General features: G+C 34.4%; 2 long non-coding RNA genes across 2 annotated transcripts in view; one reads left to right on the top strand and one right to left on the bottom strand.

Moving 5' to 3' along the window:
* LOC139361906 (uncharacterized) overlaps positions 1-23,205 on the top strand; it is a 70,375-nt gene that overhangs the window by 22,718 nt on the left and 24,452 nt on the right. Inside the window, exon 3 of the long non-coding RNA XR_011619857.1 lies at positions 7,747-7,825. This is a non-coding gene — a long non-coding RNA (uncharacterized lncRNA). The remainder of the gene's footprint in view (positions 1-7,746; positions 7,826-23,205) is intronic.
* Positions 1-23,205, bottom strand: part of LOC105498379 (uncharacterized) — a 203,428-nt gene that overhangs the window by 11,848 nt on the left and 168,375 nt on the right. The gene's annotated exons all lie outside the window — the stretch shown is intronic.

Raw genomic sequence — 23,205 nt, forward strand, 5'->3', positions numbered from 1 at the left:
AGTTCTGTTCTCAGTATCGTACAAGTGTTCAGTCTAACAAAGCTAACATGAAAATAGGCACAGGGGTATTTGTGTAAAGACCTCTTCCTAACCATCAAGTTGGTTCTAAGTTAAACTTCTTTGTACATAGTATCTCTCGGCTGCAATAGCTTAACTGGGCAATAAAAGACCAAAAATGCCTTACAGCTAAGCCATGCTTGTGATTGTCTGTGGCTTCATTCCCTCCCAGACAGAATCCTAGTATGTCTCAGAATAACTCACTTTTTATGAACCACATATAATATGGAAAATATATGAGTTAATTTTGAGTCATAGATTTTGTTTTTGTTGTAATTATATGTGACCTAAAAACGTGAACCCAAATCCCATTTTTCACTGAAAATATTGTTCGGCCATTTACTTATCTTTTTGAAAACTAGGCTTGAAATTATAAATACCACTGCAACTAAATCTGATTATATTATTTGGCTTAAGATATTCTAGAAAGGACAAAACTTTGTTTACTATCTTCTTATATGACTAAGCTCTTTGTAAGGAAATAGCTGCAATATTTGTGTGCATCTCTGGATGGACTGATGTGGGCAAATTTTTCTTATAAAAACCCATATTCATGCATATTACTATTAAAGTATTCCAGTTAATCACTGCAACTTGGTTACCTTTACATAAATTAAAATTACCTTTGTGAACCTACATGTTCTTATATCTTTCGGCTTAGGTCAAGGCTCTTTTCTTTGTGAAATTTTCTCTGACCCTCACAGAAAGGGGTGAGTTTGGGAGAGTTGGTTTGTGGATATGTGAAAACCACTTTTTTTTCCTGTGGGATAATATAGTTTGTGGGTTATACCTTTATTATGCATCTTATTGTTTTTAATACTACATTATTAATTTTCTCCTTGAGTAAAGAAGCTGTTTATCCAGTTCAAATTGTTATCTTTCATTTCAGTACATAGCAGACAATTTGCCCATAGCAGATGCTTCGGGAGGTTCAGTGTAATTGTACTGATGAATTATAATTTCTGAAATTTTTGCATTAAAACTTTTGTCAGTGGCCTTTTACTATTCCTATCTTGATATAAAAAATAAGAAGGCCTACTTGTGGAATCAATCTGGAAAAATAGCTGTCTAAGAAAATCATTTGGAAGCTGCAGCTGGTTAAAGATAACAGGTTGTTTTTCAAGAACAGCCCCTTAAAGTTAGATATATCAAATCTCGTTGTATAGGTCTGCTGAGCAATGACACTCCAGCCATCAACAGAAACCCAGGGATCACTTTCGTCGAATTCAATTCTCATGATCTTAGATCATATTCCATTAACTTGACTTGAGTCAAATCAATTGAATGCCATAGACATGTACTACTAAATTCTGCATTTCTCCATCTTAGGTCAAAACATGTGTTAGCTCTGCCAGTGGCTAAAAGCACTTAAGCAGAAACAAAAATAGACTGAAGAATAGGGGTTGGGGTTGACATAAGATCTATTGTCAATCCTACCCTGCTTATCTGTGTGTTAAAATATGTCTGATCTATTTTCTTCTGTAAAAAGTCATTAAAGACAATATTTATTCCAGTAAGTATCAGGTAGACTTTGAGCAAGTACTTGAAGCTTTCCTTCCATATCTCTCAGAATGCACTTGACTTATAATGGGCCTCTCATTTTGATCATCCATCACTCTGAAACTAAAGCTGCCATTCAATATTTGGCACTTAGGGTGCCAAATTGGAAGATTTTTATATGTCCAAATGGGGATAAGAATGGAGCTGCCAAAATTGTACTCACTTGTGACTTAAATATCCAAGAAAGAAAAAAATAATGCCATTAAAAAGTGTGTCATCTCCTCTCTATGATTCAGTAATGAAATCCTGTCTGTCAGCTGCATTCTGTTTAATCATTGGAAATGGTGTACACTATATCTGTGAAGTCTAAATGGAAAAAGTTGCCACTGCAATTGCAGCTTCCTCCTACCAATAAATCAACGTAGAAGAGGAGGGGAGAAAGAAGGCCATCTGACAGCTCTCCATCAAAACGCCAATCATAAATTAGCACCTACAGAGAACATATCACATGAGACTGTCTTTTCAGGGACTCAGAGTTAAATAATGAACAGAGATACTTTAGTTTAAAAAGGTTGCAATTCCAGAGATATCAGAGATGCATTTAATGAAAGCAAAGGGAATCACCCAGTGAGAAATTTCAACCTGTCTCCGAAAGGAAAGCTGTATACCTGTTCTTGATTTTGGACATTTGGAATGGTTAAGATGCTGATAAGTTTTACAACTGCAGCTAGAACAGACCCTGACTTCTTTCATTGATAGTGTTTCTTAAGACTCTCCCCATAATATAAAAATTTATTGTTTTCTCGTTTTTTGAAAGAAAGCACCATTGTGTAAAATATGATTTTCAACTTGATGGCAGCATGCCCAAGTGATTTAGGTGATATTGGATTCTTGCATAGGTTCACTGCATAAACCTAGAAAAAGAATGCTGGTTTTGACAGCAGGAGAAGGCACATTTCCTTCCTAAATCATTAAGTTAGAAATATACTTGTTCAAAACATATATTGTATTCTATGTTTCTTAGATTTGGCATATAAATTTTAAGAGTTGATAAAAGATCAAGTAAGTTCATATTTTAAAGAAAAGAAGAACTACATATAATTAAAATACAAATTATATTAAATTACTTTTAATCTGATAAATACATTAAAATGATATATGAAGTTACTGACTTTGTACTAGTGAAACAAAAATATGAGTTTCTTTTCTCTCTTCTCCCATAATACCTGCAAAGTTTCAAGTATCTTCTACCTTGTGACCTTTATTATTTTTCAATAAAGTGTGCTATAACTTACTTGTTTTGAAAAAATAAAAAAGGGTACTAAAAATAGGTATTACACTATCTCTAAATTTGCAAATGTGTTCCTTTAGAATTGGATTTTTATTCTCAAAAGGCTCAATTTATATCATGCCATGATTAGGATTATTACAGGCATTTCCTGACATTTTAGTAACCTGTTCTAGAAAGACATGCAAATAGTCCCTTAAAACAATAAAAACAAAACAAGAAGATACCTGAGAACAAATGAAGTTCAAATTCTACCAAATATGGCACTATTCCTCAGAAAGCCTTGATGATGTTCATTGGGCCTCTGCTTGAACATTTCCAACAAAAACGTATGCATTATCTCCAAAGGATGCTATTTTATCCCTGGATAATTATGGACATTAAAAACATTTAGCCTTTTATTGAGTGAAATATAAATAAAAATAGTAAAATTTTGCCTGTGCTTTTGATGTGTCAGTCAGGGGCTCTGGGGTCCATGCTTTTACCCCCATTCTATACTTCATTCCTGTTGAAATCAACCCCAGAGCCAAATAATTATCTCAGCTATCTCAGATGGTTTAACCATGGTCAATAAAGCAGGACTGTTATCTCATTGAATCTGAAAAGAAAACTTTCATTCAAATACTAACATTTGGATATTTTGTGTATCAGATTGTATCCTAAAAAGAGATGTTAACCTCAAATGAGTAATTTAAGAGAGTTTAGTTAAGAAACTGTTAAAAACTGTGGGCAAAATTACAGATGACCAACAAGAATTGGCGAAGCACTCTGGGGCTTGCAACAGAAGACATCTTGCCTCCTCTAGGCCTGAAGGGGAAAGAGGAAGGAGAAATTACTGTCACCCAATGATCGCAGTTGTAGTTGCTGGATAGTGTAGCTTGGCAGGAGCTGTGGCTTTGGTAAAGACCAAAATGGCCCAGCTGGAGGGAACTAAAAACTAAATGCCCTGTTTGTATTATCTTTCTGCCTTTTGATCTCCTGTCAATGGCTTTTATTAGTCAAACACAATGACAAGCCAGAAGCAAAAATGCTCACTGATGCAGTCCATTCATATTAGCCTCCCTGGCCACAGAACAAGGTAGAGAGAGGTGAAGAGTGGACAAAATTTAAAAAGTGCAAGTGAATATTAGCATGCTATGTACTGGAAACTATGACACATTGTTATAATTGCTTCATGGACTATGTAAAAAGGTGAACATATATCACCAAACATAAACAAAAAGTGTGCCTATTTTAACAGTTACAAGTAAAAAAATCTATGGGCTGGAAGAGGTGTGTGTATCTACTGACACTGTGGGCATTATTTCATTGTTTTATGAATAATTCAAAGTTTTACCTTTCTTTGAACCAACTTATTTTCAATGCATTGTTGCAATATTATTTTAATCCCCCATCCCTACACTAATTAATAAACACACACACACACACACACACACACACGTATATGCATATGTATATGTAACTAACCTCAGCAATGAAAAGAACTTACATCCTCCCCGTCTTTCATGACAACCTATTGTTCCTTCTCTAATTTTCTTACCCCAGTTCACCAATGACTAGAATTCTAGCTTAAATTCTAGTTCCTCAATTTTTGAGTTTGTAACAATAGCTCCCCTTGTAATAGGGATCTCTAGTTCCTAACACAAATTTGTCAAACCAGGTATTGTTATTTGTGCCAGTAATTCAGTAACTAGGCTTTTGTCTTATTTTTCATCTCCTAAGGAGCATGTTTTCTGAAAGGCAACACAATTCATGCCCCTGAAAAATCACAGGATCTGTGTGGTTGTTTCCTCAATATCTTACTACAGGACCTGGCATTATTTATGATATATAGTAAACATTTTAGATGTATCTTCTGACAGCAAATGAAATGTTGCCAAACATTGCAATGTCTGCTCACTAGTTCCCTAAATTGCCCCCAAATACTTGCCACTTGCACCGTGGTAATTGTAAAGCTATTCTTATTTTATTCTCTGATATGGTTTAGCTGTGGCCCCACCCAAATCTCAACTTTAATAGTGTCTCCCAGAATTCCTATGTGTTGTGGGAGGGACCCATGGGAAGGTAGTTGAATCATGGGGGCCAGTTTTTCAGGTGCTGTTCTCTTGAGAGTGAATGGGTTTCATGAGATCTGATGGGTTTATCAGGGGTTTCTGCTTTTGCTTCTTCCTCATTTTTTTCTATTGCCACTGCCATGTATGAAGTGCCTTTTGCCTCCTGCCATGATTCAGAGGCCTCCCCAGCCATGTGGAACCATAAGTCCAATTAAACCTCTTTTTGTTCCCAGTTTCGGGTATATCTGTATCAGCAGCTTGAAAACAAACTAATATATTTTCTGTTAGGGATATATGACTCAACTTGAACAATGGACATTGATGTTTCTGCCTCACTTGGGCATTTCAATGAGTCCATTCTCTCAAATTCTGACCTACACTTAGATGTGCTTTTTCATGAATATATCCTCAGAATAGGAATCTCCAAGCCAGAAAACTTTTTGTCAAGCTCCCAGTTTCACCCAATTATGTTACTTATGCCTACATTTCTTTGGCTTGGTCTTTCTCAGCCCAAAACTGTCCCACTACCCACCTAATTATTTCAAATCCCATTGAAATGTGTTGATTGTTTCAATTAAATATTTAACATCTAAGATATTTACAACATGTCTCTAAGCCTTATGAAATAACAATAAAATAAACAGCACCAATACCTTTGAAGTTTCCTTTGTTCATTTCTATGATTCTATTCTCCTTTCCCCACCAACCCTACAACCACTATCCTGAATTTTGTGATTATCATTTCCATTTCCATGCTCTATTCTCACACAGACACACATAGCCTATATTTCAAACTTTATATAAATGGAAGCATACTTTTTACAAACTTCAACAACTTCCTCTTAATGGTAAACATTTTCTTCATTATGTTTATCTATGAAGATGGATGCAGCTGTAATTTATTGATTTTCATTAGTATATAGCAAAATGCATCTCAACATTGAATCTGCTCTTCATTCAATTAGCTCTGTATTTGCATTTTTCCTAGTCCTCATGCTTGTTATGGACAAAAGGACTGCCTAGGTTAAGGCAAGTTCAGGTTGTTACACACTTCAGTTTTGTGTGAGTGAAGAGAATCTAAATCTAAATGAAGCTTAACACAATCAATGGTTAAGTTGATCAGCTGCAAAGCAAATCATCACCACTGTCTGAAGTCACTTTTCCCCATGCAATTAAAAATGCCTGGCAGGGACAAGAAAATAGACTTCAGAATCAAATTGCCAGGGTTCTAGCTATAATTTTGAAAGTCATGCGGTCTCTCTCTCTCTTCCTCAATATGCTTGTTTGTAAGACTAAAGTGGTTTATCCTCAAAAAATGTGTATGAGGATTGGACAAAATAATCTATGTGGAATATGTAGAATGTATTCTATGTAGAATATAAGAAAATACTCTATGTGAACTATAAATAGGGTAAGTTTATCATGAAGATAATATATATTTCAAGTGCCCTAGAGAGGTCCTGGCAAGGGGTTAGGATTTTTGCAAAATTTTGAAAAGAAATAAGTGGGTTATTTAGAGTTAATAAAGACCTATAACTTTTTTCACTTACTCTTCTCATTCATTATACTTTCCCTTTTCTATGATACCATTGGAGTGATATCTACTATATGGGAAATTTTGCTAAGGGGAATTTTGGTTAGGACAATAATTTGTCTGGATTTCTTGGGGTATACTCTTGTGATTAGAAGTCATTTTCTTTATGGTTAGATATAGTTAGTCATGGAATTCATGGTAGATATGTAAGCCATGAAATTGTAGAAGTGGCTTCCAGAAAAATTCTTGCTACGGCTCACTCTGCAAACTAACCCAGAATTTTGACCTCTAGAAGAGGGACCAGAGGTTGAGTCATAATACGAGAAAGTGTCCTCTGGCCCATGACAACAGAAGTATGTGGATAGTGGAGAAAAAACAAAGTTAGGGAACCAAAAGCAAACCAGCAAGCAATTCTTCTAATAATATGTGAAATGGTAAAAGCAAAAAATTCACTTTTCCTAAATGCTAAGTGAAAATGGATTTTGTTCTTCTGCCAGAAATATATTTGACAAAGCAAGATATACTTTTATTAGGTGAAATACAAAATAAAACAATGTTTGCTTGTGTTGTTATATAAATTCAGTAGAAATTACTGTAGCAATGAGAAGTGAATTAAAATAATTTTCAGGCCATTCCAAAGTCAGCAATTTATTAAGCAAAAGATTTTACTACAAGCAATATATAGGCTTGACTAATTTAAGAGTCCAATTAATTAATGAAGCTTTTTTCATTGCAAAAAAAAAATTGTTTTTTTTTTTTTTATAAATTCAACACAAAATGCTGATATAAGCCACTGCAGTAAGGAAACAGAGATGACAAATTATTTCATAGGTATTGTTAATTCAAAGAATATTGAAGATGAGTAACTGCACAAAAATACCTAAAATACTCCTCAATCTTACAATAATATATGAAAGAAATTTTGTAAAATTTTTTCCAAAGTTGACAACAATCCGAAAAGTTACATGGCATTACCAAAGATGAATTATTAGGCTGAGAGAATCTTTTCTAAACTATCATTAAATAAAACCAGTAATCCTAATGGAAAGATGGAATTACCTTTCTCCCTTTGAGAAAAAAATAACAAAATAATTGTCATGTGAAGAAATAATCAAAGAACATAAAACCAAAAAAGTAGATTTTTGGAGCTATTTTAATAAAATGTATTAGTTTTCTGGAATTGTCCATGTTTTAGATTTGTTAGACTTTTGAAACTATGTAACTGTAAATGATTTATTTTCTTATTCCAAGTAAATATTCACATTCATACTTAATTTTGTATGTCTCATTTTGTATTTTATTTTTACCTACAGAAGATTTTCTAAATTATTTAAACTTCTTACCACACAAAATCTGGATTTGTATCTGTCATGTAGTAATCACCTGATAAATGTGAGTATTCCTAACTATTATATACCTATAAGCTATTATATTGTATGTATGAACATGCAAATATATAGATGATTTCACATTTTTATGTATTTAGAGATGTTAATGAAAAAATGTACATTTTTGGAAGCATTCATTTTTAATTCATGTCGCCTATACTTAAGTTCTAGAGGCATAGATGATGTGTCTTAACTTTCTGTCTTTGCACTCTGTGAAAAATTTCTATGCCTTATTTATGTGAAAAGACATAGAGTTAAAAACGTTATCATACACTTTAAAAATTAAAAGTTTTTATCAGATACTTGAATCAGGAATCACAATATTTAAAAACCAGAAACACAAACAAGAAAAGACATGTTTAAAATAAGAATGCATTTGTGAATACATAGGATGACTGTTTACATGAAATTTAACATGTTTGCCTAACTATCAAGGCATTCCACAAGCTTCTGAGTTATGAGCGGAGACAAAGTTTATATTTGAACTCTATCACCTAGAATTTTACTCGATAATATAAGAAGAAAAAGTATTTTTACCCCACTGTGTTGAACACATTGTCTTGAAAAGAACTGGTATCAATTTTTGAAGCTTCAAGAATAAAGCGTAAAGTAAAAATACAGCTTGTCAAAAAAAACATAGTGTAGCTGTTTGTGATACTGCAATGAAATAAGAATTTCATGTTATTAAAGCAGATGACAGTTCAATCTAGTGAAAACAATGGCGTTTGAAAAGTACTAGATCTATCTATATAAAATAAGCTTGTATTAATATGCACACAGCATGAGTATACACACAAGTTAACATTTCAAGAGTTAACATTCTTGGCATTATTCACAATTTAAATTATAAAAAGCATTTTTGTGGTGGCTTTACAAATATTTTTAAATGACTATGTCACAGTTATGTCAGGTTGTTTTATATATCGCAAAGATAGTCATTTGGCACAGCATGAAACAAAGTGTTATTGCTGGGTCTACTGCAATATGGTATCATTTGTTCAAAGTCCTTCATATAAGTGGTGTTTCAGGAGGAAGAGTCATAAACTTCAGATTTAAAAGGCTTGACTCTGAACCCTAATTCTGTTCTTCAAAGCTGTGTAACTTTAAGCAACGGACTAACTTCTCTGTACCATTTTCCCTGCTATAAAATGGACAATAATATTTGTCTTTCAGATTTATTGTGAGGGTTAAAGCAAATATGATTAGGCACATTACTGGCCACATACTGTCACATTTGGTGGAATTTCAGGTTCACTACTTCTTTTCCCTCCCACACAACTTGATGGGAGGAGAAAACTATCAGAAAACAAGGCAATAATAGTGATCTTTGAGATGCACAATTTGTTTACAATGTAAAATTATAGGTTATTTTTCCAGAGTAGGAACAGAAATACTAAAATCTCTTTCCAATGCTTTTGAGCTTTGAGGAATCTTGGAGAAAATTACCATCGACATTGTGTCTGTTAATAATGTAATTAAACATGTCACTGACAAAACATAAACACGTATGTTCAATCTTAGATAACTAGTATAAGGACAAGAAGTGTGCTATAGAGTCTGTATTTTTTCTGCAATGAGTTCACTATACATATACTTCAAAGAACTTCAGCAGTAGTAGATACCTGGCAGATAATTTGGGATCCTTGTGTTTCCCACACATCAACATGACATTGCTGAGAGTTTAAAGTTTCTCTTTTTCTATGCCTGGGAAAGAAACATGGTCAGCACTGAATTGCAGAAAACAGTTCAAATTAAACAGCACCAATCATGTCCCTGGCATATATAGTGAATGTTGTACACGATATTTCCACGATCCTTCCAAAAATTCCGTGATGTATCAATTTTCCATTTTGGGTGAAGAAAATAAAGTACAAAAAATAAGTAACATGCATGAAGTTATACAATTAATAATAGAGAGAAATGGGAAGTAAATATGAGTATACATGGATCCAAAGGGTACAGGGAAAGATTATCCAGAAAAAGCATTTCAATAATTTACTAAAAACCATATAGTTATTAGTTTTAAAGAAAACATGGCAACTGAAATACCCTTTGTAAGATGTCAGGAATTAGTTGCATGTAACCATAAATTCTGCAATCATATATTAAATGCATATGATGTACAAGTCACATGTCCCTCTACAAGGAATTATCTACATTATTAGTGGTTAAATACATACAATAGGTAACCATAATGATAATTGTAATGAGGAATGAAATCTGTTAAAACAAACAATAAATGAATTTCTGTGAAAGTCCAGATGAGGAGCCAAGTAAATATTTCCAAGGAAATACAGTAAGGCTTCCCAGAAGAAGCAACATTTATATCAGATCTTAAAAGATATAAAGCATATGTAAATATGTTTTATTTCAAAGGATAGATAATATAAAGCATATATGGTTTTGCTTTTTAAAAAATATTTTTGTAGAGAAAAAATATTTTTTAAAAAGCAAAACTGAAGTTTTTTGCTACAGATTAGAGAATGGCATTTACAGAGATTTAGAGGTAGTTTAATTAAAATATTACATTGGTTATAGCCACATGAAAAGATGCTGGCATTAATGCCTTCTCAGCATAAAACTTAGGTAAGATGGGATAAAATTTTTAAAATAAAAACATGAGTTTTAGGCCACTAGGAAATCAACCCGAGCAGGCAAGAATTTCATAACTGTTTATTCATCGTGCACTGCTGCATCAGATCAGAAAGTGAGTTTGTGATATTCTTGCCCAGGGACACTCTCACCCCTTAGAAAATAGGCAACAAAGACCTACGATTTTAGTGATAGAGGTAGGGGACTTAGTTCAGAGAGAAGAACAGTTGGAAATTTAAAGGGACAATTTTGAGGGAAAAAAAAAAAAAAGCACTTAGGCTGAGTTAAGAAACTCCCCACACATTTCTCTCTGCTAAAATATATATGCCACCAGAAGATCCTAGAGAGCCTGAAAAAATTAAAATACTAGCCATATTTTTGAATTTTTAACAACTTCAAAAGTTTCCTTCCACCTAAACACAAGCCATACAGTAAAGAATAAGCTTTACTGGATTCTAGTATCTAACTATAACCTCCACTCAAACAAAGCATTGGCTTACGGATAAACTGAGAAGAAAAGATATTTCCAGAGAACTACACTAAACTATGCATCCCATGATGGAGATAATGTTAACAGTTTGAGTTGAGACAAGCTGATTCCCTTCTAAAGCAAAAAATAAAAAAACTTCTGAAGAACAAAACAAAATCAAGAGTTGTTACAATGTATTATCTACAATGCTCATACAATACTTAATAACTAGTAATTTTACCAAGAGATGACTAGACAATCAAAAAAAATTGATACATATGCAAGAGTTTAAAAAAGTCAATCAAAATTTATTCCAACTTAGAGTTGGCAGAAAAATCCTTTGAAGCAGCTTTTATTAATACTTCAAAGAACTAATGGTAAATATACAAGAAATAATCAAGTTAGGAATCTCAACATAAAAAAAACAAACAGAAGCTGTGGATATAAAAGTAATGTCAGTGAGATGGCCAATTAGAAGAGTCACCCAGTATTACTAACCTCAAAGAATACAACTAGAAACGATTCAAAAACAAGAATACCAGCCTAAATACACCAGAACTTTAAAGAGAAGCCTAATTGAGAGAAGTTACAACCAGTAAAAAAAAAACAGTAATAATTTCAGTCTGTGCCAACCCCTCCTGTAACCTGGCATAATGCCATTCACAGATAATTTTCTTAGACTTACGGTTGCCAAGGTGAGAGGAGGAAATTGGAGGGTATGTTCCATCTCCCTGCTTGTTTAGGAATCTTCATGGGAAGGTCACTCGGATACCATCCCACAGGAACCACTGGGAATGAAGGAGGTCTAGACTACCTGGGATGAATTGGGGACAAAGAGCAGTTGATCACAGTGACTGGTATGCAGACCTTGGTGGTTACTCAACACTTCAATCAGCAGGGAAACCATGTTGAAAATACTAGCTAATGTCAAGGCACTTCAGGGGGCACAATTTAAATGGAGGCCCAAACACCTAGCTAGATTTTTCACAAATCTCAGAAGCTCTGGTGGAGCCTTCCCTTGGTTTGGAAACAAAATTTTGGAATTAAGTTCCGGTGCTTGCTTAACACTTCTCCAGACTGGGAAACAACAGCAAGGAAGCAATATAGTTCAGGACAATAATTAAGCTGTGGTGCTCACTTTAAGTCTTCCCCAAACAAAGATATGATGACAAGACAATGATTTAGCTCCAGGGCTGTGATTTAGTTCTGGTGATCACTGTAAGTTTTTTCCAGAATGGAAAACAGTAAAGGCCAGCATTTATGCTCTGATACTAGAAAGTAAATGTCTAACACCACCAAAGAACACTTGCAAAAACTGAAAGAGATGACTGTCTCCACAAATGGGCTGTCACGAATGTCAAAATGCAAGAATTGTGAAAAGTCAGGGAAATATGAGACCACCAAAAGAAACAAGGAATGCCACCAAGAGCTCCAGTAATGAACTCAGAAGAGCTGAAAATCTGTGAAGTTTCTGACAGTGAAATCAGAATCATCCTCTGAAAGAAGATAAAAGAATCATTTTTAACAATGGATGAAAAAGTAAATAAAATTTGAAAACCAATTCAGGATGAAGGTGAGAAATTCAACAGAGAAATAAGTTAAAAACAAAACAAAACAAAATCTTAGAAATAAGTAATACAACAGCTTAAATAAAAACCTCTTTAGAAAGGTTCAGCAGGAGACTTGATCACACAGGAATTAATTAGCAAGCTTATAGACAAAGCGTATAAAATTATCTAATCAGAGGAGAAAAAAAGATTTAAAAACAGTGAAAAAGGCATACAAAATTTATGAGACAACATCAAGTAAACTAATTCCCATATAATTGGAATTCCTTAAGGAGATTAAAATAGAAAAGGCTTAAAAAGCATATTTAAGGAAATAATGAAAATATTTTAAATCTAGAAAAAGAAGAGGAAGACAAGATCATCCACTTATAGGGATCTCAGAAATCACCAATTACTTTCAGCACAAAGAGGAATTATCCAAGTTATATCATAATCAAATTAGCAAATCCAAATACTAAAAAAAAATATTCAGTGGGCAGCAGGAAATATAACACAAGAAATGGAGTCATTATATGGCTTTCAACAGACTACTCAGCAGAAGACCTGCAGACCAGAGGAGAGTAAGATGTAGTATTCTAACTGTTGAAGGAAAATAAAACCTGCATACCAAGAATACTGCAGCCCAGCAAAGCTGTTATTTAAACATGAAGGACAGATAAGTGCTTTTCTAGATAAACAAAAGCTGAAGGAATCGATCAAACTATATATATCATACAATACATTTAAAGGGATGTCTTCAATCTAAAAAATAAAAAATGGATGCTACCAGGTAACACAAAAAACATCTGAAGGTATAAAACTCACTAGTAAAATAAGAAAGCAGAGACATTCAGAATACTCTAATACTGTAATTTTGGTAAGTAAAACACATATCAAACTATAAAGACCAAAAGCAAAACTATTGAAAACAACATAACTGCAATGATTTGTTAAGAGATAGGCAATGTGAAAAAAGTAAAATGAAGCATCAAAAGTCAAAATATAGGCCTGTAGTATTAAAGCATAGGATTTGCTTTTGACACTTTTCTCTGAGATCAAAGTTGTTGATAGTTTCAAATAACATGTTATAAGAAATTTTTTGTAAGCTGCCTGATAACCATGAAAAATACCTATAATAGATAAAGTAAAAATAAATAGCATGGAATCAAACATATTACTGGAGAAAATCACTTAACCTTTACCACAAAGGAGGATAATAATAGAGAAAAAAAATGAATAAAGAATCTACCAAAAAATTCCCACAGAAAACAAATTACAGGATGGCAGTAGTAAACTCTTATCTATCAATAAGAACCTTGAATAGAAGTGGATGATATTAACCAATTAAAAGTTATAGAGTGGCTGAAAGGATTAAAAAAATAAGACCCAACAGTTGCTGTCTTCAAGAATATCACTCCTTCTATAAAGACATAAAAAGCCAAAAAATGTAGGGATGGCAAAAGTTATTCAATGCAAATGGAAAGGGAAAAAGAGCAGAAATGGCTATACTTATATCAGATAAAATAGACTTTATCAAGAAAGGTGAAACCACAAACTACTTCAGCCATCGTGGAAAGCAGTTTGGAGATTTCTCAAATAATTTAAAACAGAACTAATATTTGATCCGAAAATCTCACTACTGGGTATATACTCCCCCAAAATAATTCATTTTATCAAAGACACACACACACACACACACACACATGACATATGAGTTCATTGCAGTGCTCTTCACAATAGCAAAGACATGGGATAAATCAAGGTACCCATCAACAGTGGATTGGATAAAGAAAATGAGTTACATATACACCATAAAATATTAGGCAGCCATTAAAACAAACAAACAAACAACAAAAATAAAAAACAAAAATCATGTCCCTTGCAGCAACATGGATATAGATGGAGATTGTTCTCAGCTTTTTTGGTTGATTGGCCATTTATAACTGATTCCATTTTGAAGCTTGTTGTTGGTCTGTTTACGGAATCCATTTCTTCCTGGTTCAGTCTTGAGAGGGGATATTTGTCCAGAAATTTATTCATTTTTCTAGAATTTCCAGTTTATGTGCATAGAAGTGTTCATAATATTCCCTGATAGTTATTTATATTTCTGTGAGGTCAGTGGTAGTATCCTTTGTTGTTTCTAATTGTATTTATTTTCTTTTATTCTTTATTAGTCTAGTTAGCAGTCTATTTCATTAATTTTTTCAAAAAACTAACTCCTGGATCCATTTATCTTTTGAATGGTATTTTGTTTTCCAATCTCCTTCAGTTCAGCTCTGATTTTGATTATATCTTGTCTTCTGCTAGATTTGTGTTCTTTTAGTTATGATGTTAGGTTGTTAAGTTGAGATGTTTCTACTTTTTTCTTTTTTTTTTTGAGATGAAGTCTCACTGTGTCACCCAGACTATAGTTCAATGGCACAATCTCAGCTCACTGCAACCTCTGCCTCCTGGGTTCAAGTGATTCTCGTGCCTCAGCCTCCTGAGTAGCTGGGATTACAGGCACCTGCCACCATGCCTGGCTAATTTTTGTATTTTTAGTAGAGACAGAGTTTCACCATGTTGGCCAGCCTGGTTTCGAACTCATGACCTCAGGTGATCTACCCGCCTTGGCCTCCAAAATTGTGGGATTAATATACAATTATGTTATTCTTGAGTATAACCAGCCTATTGTGCTATCAAATAGTAGGTCTTATTCATTCTTTCTATTTTTTTGACCCATTAACTATCCCTGTGTCCCTCCCAACAAACCATTACCCTTCCCAGCCTCTCGTAACTATCCTTCTACTCTCTATGACCATGAGTTTAATTGATTTTATTTTTAGATCCCACAAATATATGAGATCATTCAGTCTTTGTCTTTTTGTGTCTGGTTTATCTCACCTAACGTAACGATCTCCAGTTCCATCCATGTTGTTGCTAATGACTGGATCTCATTCATTTTTTATTGCTGAATAGTACTCCATTGTGTATATGAACCACATTTCCTTTAGACATTCATCTGTCAATGGACACTTAGGTTGTTTCTAAATCTTCTCTATTGTTAACAGTGCTGCAACTTACATAGGAGTGTAGTCATCTCTTTGATAAACTGATTTTTTAAAAATTATTTGGGGTATATACCCAGTAGTGGAATTGGTAGATCATATGATAGCTTAAGTTTTAATTTTTTGAGGAACCTCCAAACTGTTCTCCATAGTGGTTGTACTAATTTATATTCCCATGAACAGTGTAGGAGAGTTCTCTTTTCTCCACATCCGCACCAGCATTTGTTATTGCCTGTCTTTTGAATAAAATCATTTTAACTAGGGTGAGATGAGAACTCATTGTAGTTTTGATTTGCATTTCTCTCATTACCCATGATGTTGAGCACCTTTTCATATGCCTGTTTGGCTTTTGTATGTCTACTTTTGAGAAATATCTATGTAAACCTTTTCACAATGTTTTGATCAGACTAATAGATTTTTCTTCCCAATAGAGTTGTTTGAGTTCCTTCTACATATTCTTGCTATTAACCCATTGTCAGAGCGGTAGTTGTAGTTTGCAAATATTTTCTCCCATTTTGTGGGTTGTCTCTCCCTTTTGTTGATTGTATCTTTTGTTGTGCAAAAGCGTCTTAACTAGATGTGATCCCATTTGTCCATGTGTGCTTTTGTTTTCTGTGCTTGTGCAGTATTACCCAAAAAATGTTTGCCCAGACCGATATCATGAATATTTTCCCAATATTTTCTGGTGGTAGTTTCGTAGATTGAGGTCTTAGAATTTAGTCTCTGGAGCTCTTGTAAGGCATATTTGGGGGTAATGAATTCCCTCAATATTTGCTTATCTAAAATGTATCTTATTTCTCCTTCATTTATGAAGCTAAGTTCATCCAGATATGAAATTCTGGGTTGGAACTTTTTTTTAATAAGAATGTTGAATATTTGCCCCAATCTTTTCTGGTTTGTAGGGTTTCTGCTGAGGGATTTGCTGTTAGCCAGGTGGGCTTCCCTTTGTAGATGACCTGACCTTTCTTTCTAGCTGCCTTTAACATTTTTTCTTTCATTTCAACATTGAAGAATCTGATGTATGTGTCTTGGGGTTGATCTTCTTGTGAAGTGTCTTGCTGGTGTTCTCTGAATTTCCTGAATTTGAATGTTGGCCTCTCTAGCTAGGTTGGGGAAGTTCTCATGAATGACATTCTAAAATATGTTTTCCAAGTTGCTTACACTCTCCCTGTCTCTTTCAAGTATATCAGTGAGTCACAGATTTGTTCTCTACGTAATCCCATATTTATCAGAGCTTTTGTTCATTCATTTTCATTACTTTTTCTGTATTCTTGTCTGATGGTCTTATTGCCGTAAGCCAGTCTTTAAGCTCTGAGATTCTTTCCTTCATGTGGTCTATTCTGCTATTAATACTTGTGATTGTATTATGAAATTCTTGCAGTTTGCTTTTCAGTTCTATGAGGTTGGTTGCATTATTTTCTATGCTGGCTATCTTGTCCGTCAGCTCCTGCATTGTTTTATTGTGATTTTTAGCGTCCTTGGATTGGCTTTCGACATACTGATGCATCTCAACGATCTTTGTTCCTAACCATATTCTGAATTCTATTTCTGTCATTTCAGCCATCTCAGCCTGGTTCAGAGCCCTTGCTGGAGAGGTGATGCAGTTTTTTGCAGGAAGGAAGGCATTCTGGCTTTTTGAGTTATCAGGGTTTTTGTGGTCATTCTTTCTCATCTTTGTGGGCTTACGTTCCTTCCATCTTTACAGTTGCTGAACTTTGCTATATATATCCTATTCCTATTTGATGACCTCACAGGTTTGATTGTGGTATAAGGTGGATTTAGTCAAATGGCTTTGTTTCTGGAAGATTCTAGGTGACCGTGGCTCGATTCCTATCTCTTGAACTGCATGCTCTAACTCTGGGACTTGTATTGTGCCTCGACTTTGTTCTCTGGCTTCTCAAGGTTAGGAATGCACAGTGCTAGGGGCACTGATCTGCTCCTGAACTATACTCCAATGGGTGGTCTCAGCCAAAGCATTTATAGTGTGGTGACAACAGGACTCCTACTCATTTGCATTTGCCAGCAGCAGCCTTTACACATGGCAGGGTGCATGCTCCTTGGCTGTGGCAGGGTGCTAGTGGGTACCGGGGGAGGGGGGGGCCTGTCTCCATGGCGACATTCACCTCAGCAGAAGCAATGTGGTGGGGGCCCCTCCTGGGAACTGCGTGCACAGTCATGCTAGTGATGGTTTTGGCACCAGGCAGTCCACTGAATGGTGCAGGTCTGTGTGCTTTTTCTGTGTGCCACCGGCACGGGTGGTCACTCAGGTCCGGGGAAGGTCCGCTGTTCTCTGTGCATAGTTTCACTCCCATGGCTGGAAGGGGCACTGGCAAGAACGGAACAGGGCTGGCTGGCACTGTGCCTGCCAAAGCTCTGAGTGTGATGGTGTGGTGCTGGGGCGGGGAGGTGGACTACACTCCCACTGCAGCAGTGGCAGGGCAGAGTGCTCACACACATGCGCTGGCAGGTCAAGGAAAGCAAAACCCACTCACGTGCACATGCGCTGGCAAAGCTATACGGTGGCTGCTGTGGGCCCGGGGAAGCTGCTGTGTAGGGAGGGAGTGGGTGGGCTTGTGAATGGCTGTGAGGGTCGCTTACTGAAGCTCTCTGCTAGTTAGGCATGGTCCCCTGGCACAGAAGCTATGATGCAGGCTCCCAGGGCACCCGAGCTGCTCTGCAAGCAGGCAACTAGGCAGGGGCCATCGGAGAGGCAAGCAGACCAAGGGGTACTCAGGTCAGACTGGCCCCATCTGATGGGCAAGACTGCCCTCCAGAGTTCAGTTGCAATAGCTCCCCTAGAGCTAAAGTCTCTTAAGGGAGCCAGGGGAGCCTAGGGGAATCTCCATCCCTGGCTGTGCTCCACTGCAGATGCTCTGGCTCCAAACCCGCGGGGCTCCATATCAGCTGCCTTCCATTCCTGTAAGCAGTATTCCCTTCCAACTCTGTGTCCCTGGTGCAGACAGGTCCCCTTCCTGAATTCCAGAGGCCTGTAGCGAGAGCAGGTAGCACCTTGCTAGTTCTCCTTGCTAGAAGAATTCATCCATTCTTCTAGTCTCATTGGAATATTTATGACTTAATCTTATATTTAGAAAAACCTAAGGATTCCATCAAAGTCTGGTAGAAATAATTTTTAGGCCGGGAGCGATGGTGCACGCCTGTAATCCCAGCACTCTGGGAGACCGAGGCGGGCGGATCACGAGGTCAGGAGTTCCAGACCAACATGGGGCGAAATCCTGTCTATACTAAAAATACAAAAATTAGCCGGGCTTGGTGGTGTGCACCTGTAGTCCCAGCTACTCAGAAGGCTGAGGCAGGAGATTCTCTTGAACCCAGGAGACGGAGATCGTGGAGTAGAGATCGTGCCACTGCACTCCAGCCTGGGCGACAGAGCAAGACTTTGTCTCAATAAATAAATAAATAAATAAATAAATTAGAAAGAAAGAAAGAATTTTTAAAAAGTAAACTCTCAGATTATAAAATCAACTTACAAAATCAGTAACATTTGTATACACCAACAGCAATTAATCTGAAAAAAAAAATCAAAAAAACAATTCAATTTACAAACAGCTCCCAAAATAACTAAACAAACTAGGAATAAATGTAATAAAAGGAGTGAAAATCTATACAATAAAACTATTAAATACTGATTAAAAAAGTGAAAAGAACACAAAAAAAGGAGAGTTATCCCATGTTCATGGGTTGGAAGAATTAATATTGTTCATAACTTTCATACTACCAAAAGTGATCTACAGATTGAATGCAATACCTATGAAAATACCAATGACAATCTTCACAGAAATAGAAAAGCAATATTCAAATTTATATGAAGTCACAGGGAACCCTGAATCACCTAGGAATTTTCAGCAAAAATAATAAAACTGGAGGCATCACACTATCTGATTTCAAGGTATACTACAAAACTATGGTAACCAAAGCAGCATAATATTTGCAAAAAACTAGACACATAACCCAGTTGAACTGAATAGAGAACACAGATATAAATTCCCACGCTTACAACCAACTAATATTTGACAACAGTGCCAAGAACATACATTGGGGAAAGAATAGCCTCTTCAATAAATGGTGCTAAGAAAGCTGGATATCCACATGTAGAAGAATGAAACTAGACTCCTATCTCTTGCCATATGCAAAAATCACACCAAAACTTAAGTAAGACTTAAATGTAAGACCTGGAATTATGAAAATGGTAGAATAAAACATTGGAAATGTAAAAGAAATATTGGAAATGGAATGGAATAATGGAAATATAGGAAGTAGTATAAGAAAATTGGAAATGGTTCAGGACATTGATTTACACAAGGATATTTTGAGTAAGGCAACAAAAATCAAACAATAGACAAATAGAATTTCATCATGCCAAAATATTCCTGAACTTCATCAGAAACTTCTGAATTTCATCATGCCAAAAATATTCTGAACAGCAAAGAAACAATCACTGGAATAAAGATACAGCCTACAGAATGAGAGAAAAGATTTATCTGACAATAGATTAATGACCAAAATGTATTTTAACAAATCAAACAACTCAATAGGAAAAAAAAAAACACCTAATCTGTTTTAAAAAATGGTCAGAGGATCTGAATAGACATTTACCAAAAGAAGACATGTATATGGCTAATAGGCACTTGAAAAAATGCTTAACATAATTAACCATCAGCAAAATGCAAATAAAAATCACAATGAGATATCAAAGGAGATAGTAAATGGCTATTATCAAAAAGACAAAAAATAACAGATGCTTATGAGGATATGGAAAAAGGAGAACTCAGGTATTGGTGGAAATGAAAATTAGTACAGTCAGTATAGAAAGAAGTATGGAGTTTTCATCAAAAAATTAAAAATATATTTGCCATGTGAACCAGAACTCACACTGCCATATATATATGTATATATCTCAAATGTGTGTATATATATACACACACAAATATATATATACCTCAAATGTATTTGTGTATATATACACAAATAAAAAATCAGCATGTTAAAGAGATGTCTTCATTTTGATGTTTATAGTAATATTTTTCACAACAAAGACATGAAATTAACATCAGTATCCATTAACAGACAAATGAATAAAGAGAATGTATTATACATGCAATATAATTCAACCACAAAAAAATGAAATTCTGTCATTTTCAGCAACATGGATGGAATTGGAAGTCATATTAAGTGAAATAAGTCAGGCAAAAAATGACAAATTTCAGTTGTTCTCATTGATATGTAGGAGCTAAAGGTTGATTTCATGGAAGTAGAGAACATAATAATGATTACCAGAGGCTGGGAAAGTTTCAGGGAGGAGAGGGATGAAAAGAGGTTGGTTAATGAGTAAAAAAACAGAATTAGATAGAGGTAATAAATTTGAGTGTTCAGTAGCACAGTAGGATAACTACAGCTAACAATAATTTATTGTATATTTCAAAACAGCTAGAAGAATTGAAATATTCACATTACAAAGAGATAACAAATGTTTGAGACAATGAATATACCAATTACCCTGATTTGATCATTACATATTGTATGCATGCATCAATATAACACATGTAACTCATAAATACACATACTCATTGTATATCAACATTTTTTTAATTCTGAGATAAAATACACAATAATTGAAATGAAAATTTCACTAAATGACTCAACAGCAGAATTGATAAGGCAAAATAAATCAGTAATTGATTAAAATAGATCAGTAGATACTCATTTCAAATTATAAAAAGAAAAAGAATTCACATAAAATTAAGTCATAGATGTGTGGGAAAATATCAGATATTTTAGCACACATTTTAATAGCTTTCCAGTAAAAGATGGGGTTGGGAGAAGGCAGAAAATCATTTGAAAAGAAGTTTAGTTAAAAATACAAACCAAAAACCATACTGATCCCAAGAAACTTATCCAATCTGAAACATGATAAACACACTAAAAAGAAAAAGAAGGAAAAAACAACACCCACAGAGCTAGACATACTAACATAAAAATGAAAAGCTTGGCCAAAGGAAAAGAAAAATTAAACCTCAATTGCAGAAAAACAATGATATGATTAACAGTTACATTCTTATCAGAAATGACAGAAACCAGAAAACCTTGCAATGACTTATTCAGGTTGTTAAAAACTGAGGAAACAAACAAAAACATAAAAGCTGTCAGCAAAAGTCCCATATTTAGCAGAACTCTTTTTTTACAGGTGGTTGTGGAATAAAGACAATTCAAATACAAAAAATACTGATATAATTCATTGGTAGTAGAATTCTACTTAATAAAAAAGCTAAACGAACTTCAGTGTGAAAAAGGTTACATTAGATCATAATTCATATATAGAGGAAGAAACTAAAACTACTGGAAATGGCAAATATGGAGGTACAATTTTTAAAACATTAGGTATTTTTATTCATATATACCTATAAGAACATAGGTGTGTGTGTGTATATTTATGTATACATATGTGTATATACAGGTTTACATATGTGTATATATAGGTATAGGCATACATATATAGGTATATATGTAGGTACATATAGGTATATATACATATACTCATATATATATTATACATATAATTCTTTTATGTTTAAAACACTTGTACCTTACCTTATCTTAGTGGGCATTGAATTATTTTACCAAATTGATTCAAAAAAACAACACAAAAATGTAAATGTCTATATATCAAGTAAAATACTTCATTACTAATAAAAATATTCCTTGAAAGAAAAGTCTAGGCCTGGTGACTTCATTGTTGAATTTTATAAAACTATGATGAAAGTACTAATGTCAAACCTGGACACCCTTTTTTACAAAATAGAGAAAAAAGTTTACTTTCTGACTAATTTTGTTAGTTCAGTACCACTTTATCACCAAAGGCAGAAAAAGACGTCACACAACAATAGAACAAGCAAATAACAAAATAACTATGAAACAATATCACAGACTCTCAAAGATGTGAAAATCTTTAACAAAATGTCAGTAAATCTAACTCAGCAAGAATTAAAGTATTACCAAGTATATGCAAGGTTGATTTAAAATCTGAAAAGCAATAGAATGCACTATGTTAACTGAATAAATTAAACATTAGATAATATCACAGACACAAAAACATTTGACAAACTCACATATTTAGCGTGGAAACTCCTAAAAACAATAGAAATCACCTTCTTCTTCCTGACAAAGGACATATTAAAAACTTAAGCTATCATTTTACGTCATGGTAAGACTGATGCCCTCTACTATCTTCCCTTCTGAAAAGCAAAGTTGTCTGCTTACACCAATTCCACTTAAGAATATTGGACATTCTAGACAGTATAATAAGAACAGATAAAAAATATACTCACTCATTTGAGTAAAGGATGTAGAACATGATCATGCATATAGCTATGGAAATTAATACATGATTTTAACAAGATCAATATAAAAATCAGTTTTATTTCTATCAGCAACAACAACAATCTGAAAATTAAATTAGAAAATTAAATAGATTTTATTGAAAATAGCTTCAGAAAAAAATGGAAATAATAATAAGTTTAAGAAAATATATTCAAGACCTACACACTAAAAATCATAAAATATAGCTAAGATCAATTACAGAAGACTTAAATGAATGGAGGAATACACCATGATCATCAATTTGGAGACTCAATATAGGTAAAACATCAGATTTCCCAAAGTGATATAGAGATTTGACACAATACCAGTAAAATTCCTGGCATTGTTTTGTGGA

This window comes from Macaca nemestrina, chromosome 1 (assembly GCF_043159975.1).
Source record: "Macaca nemestrina isolate mMacNem1 chromosome 1, mMacNem.hap1, whole genome shotgun sequence".
Taxonomy (NCBI): Eukaryota; Metazoa; Chordata; class Mammalia; order Primates; family Cercopithecidae; genus Macaca; species Macaca nemestrina.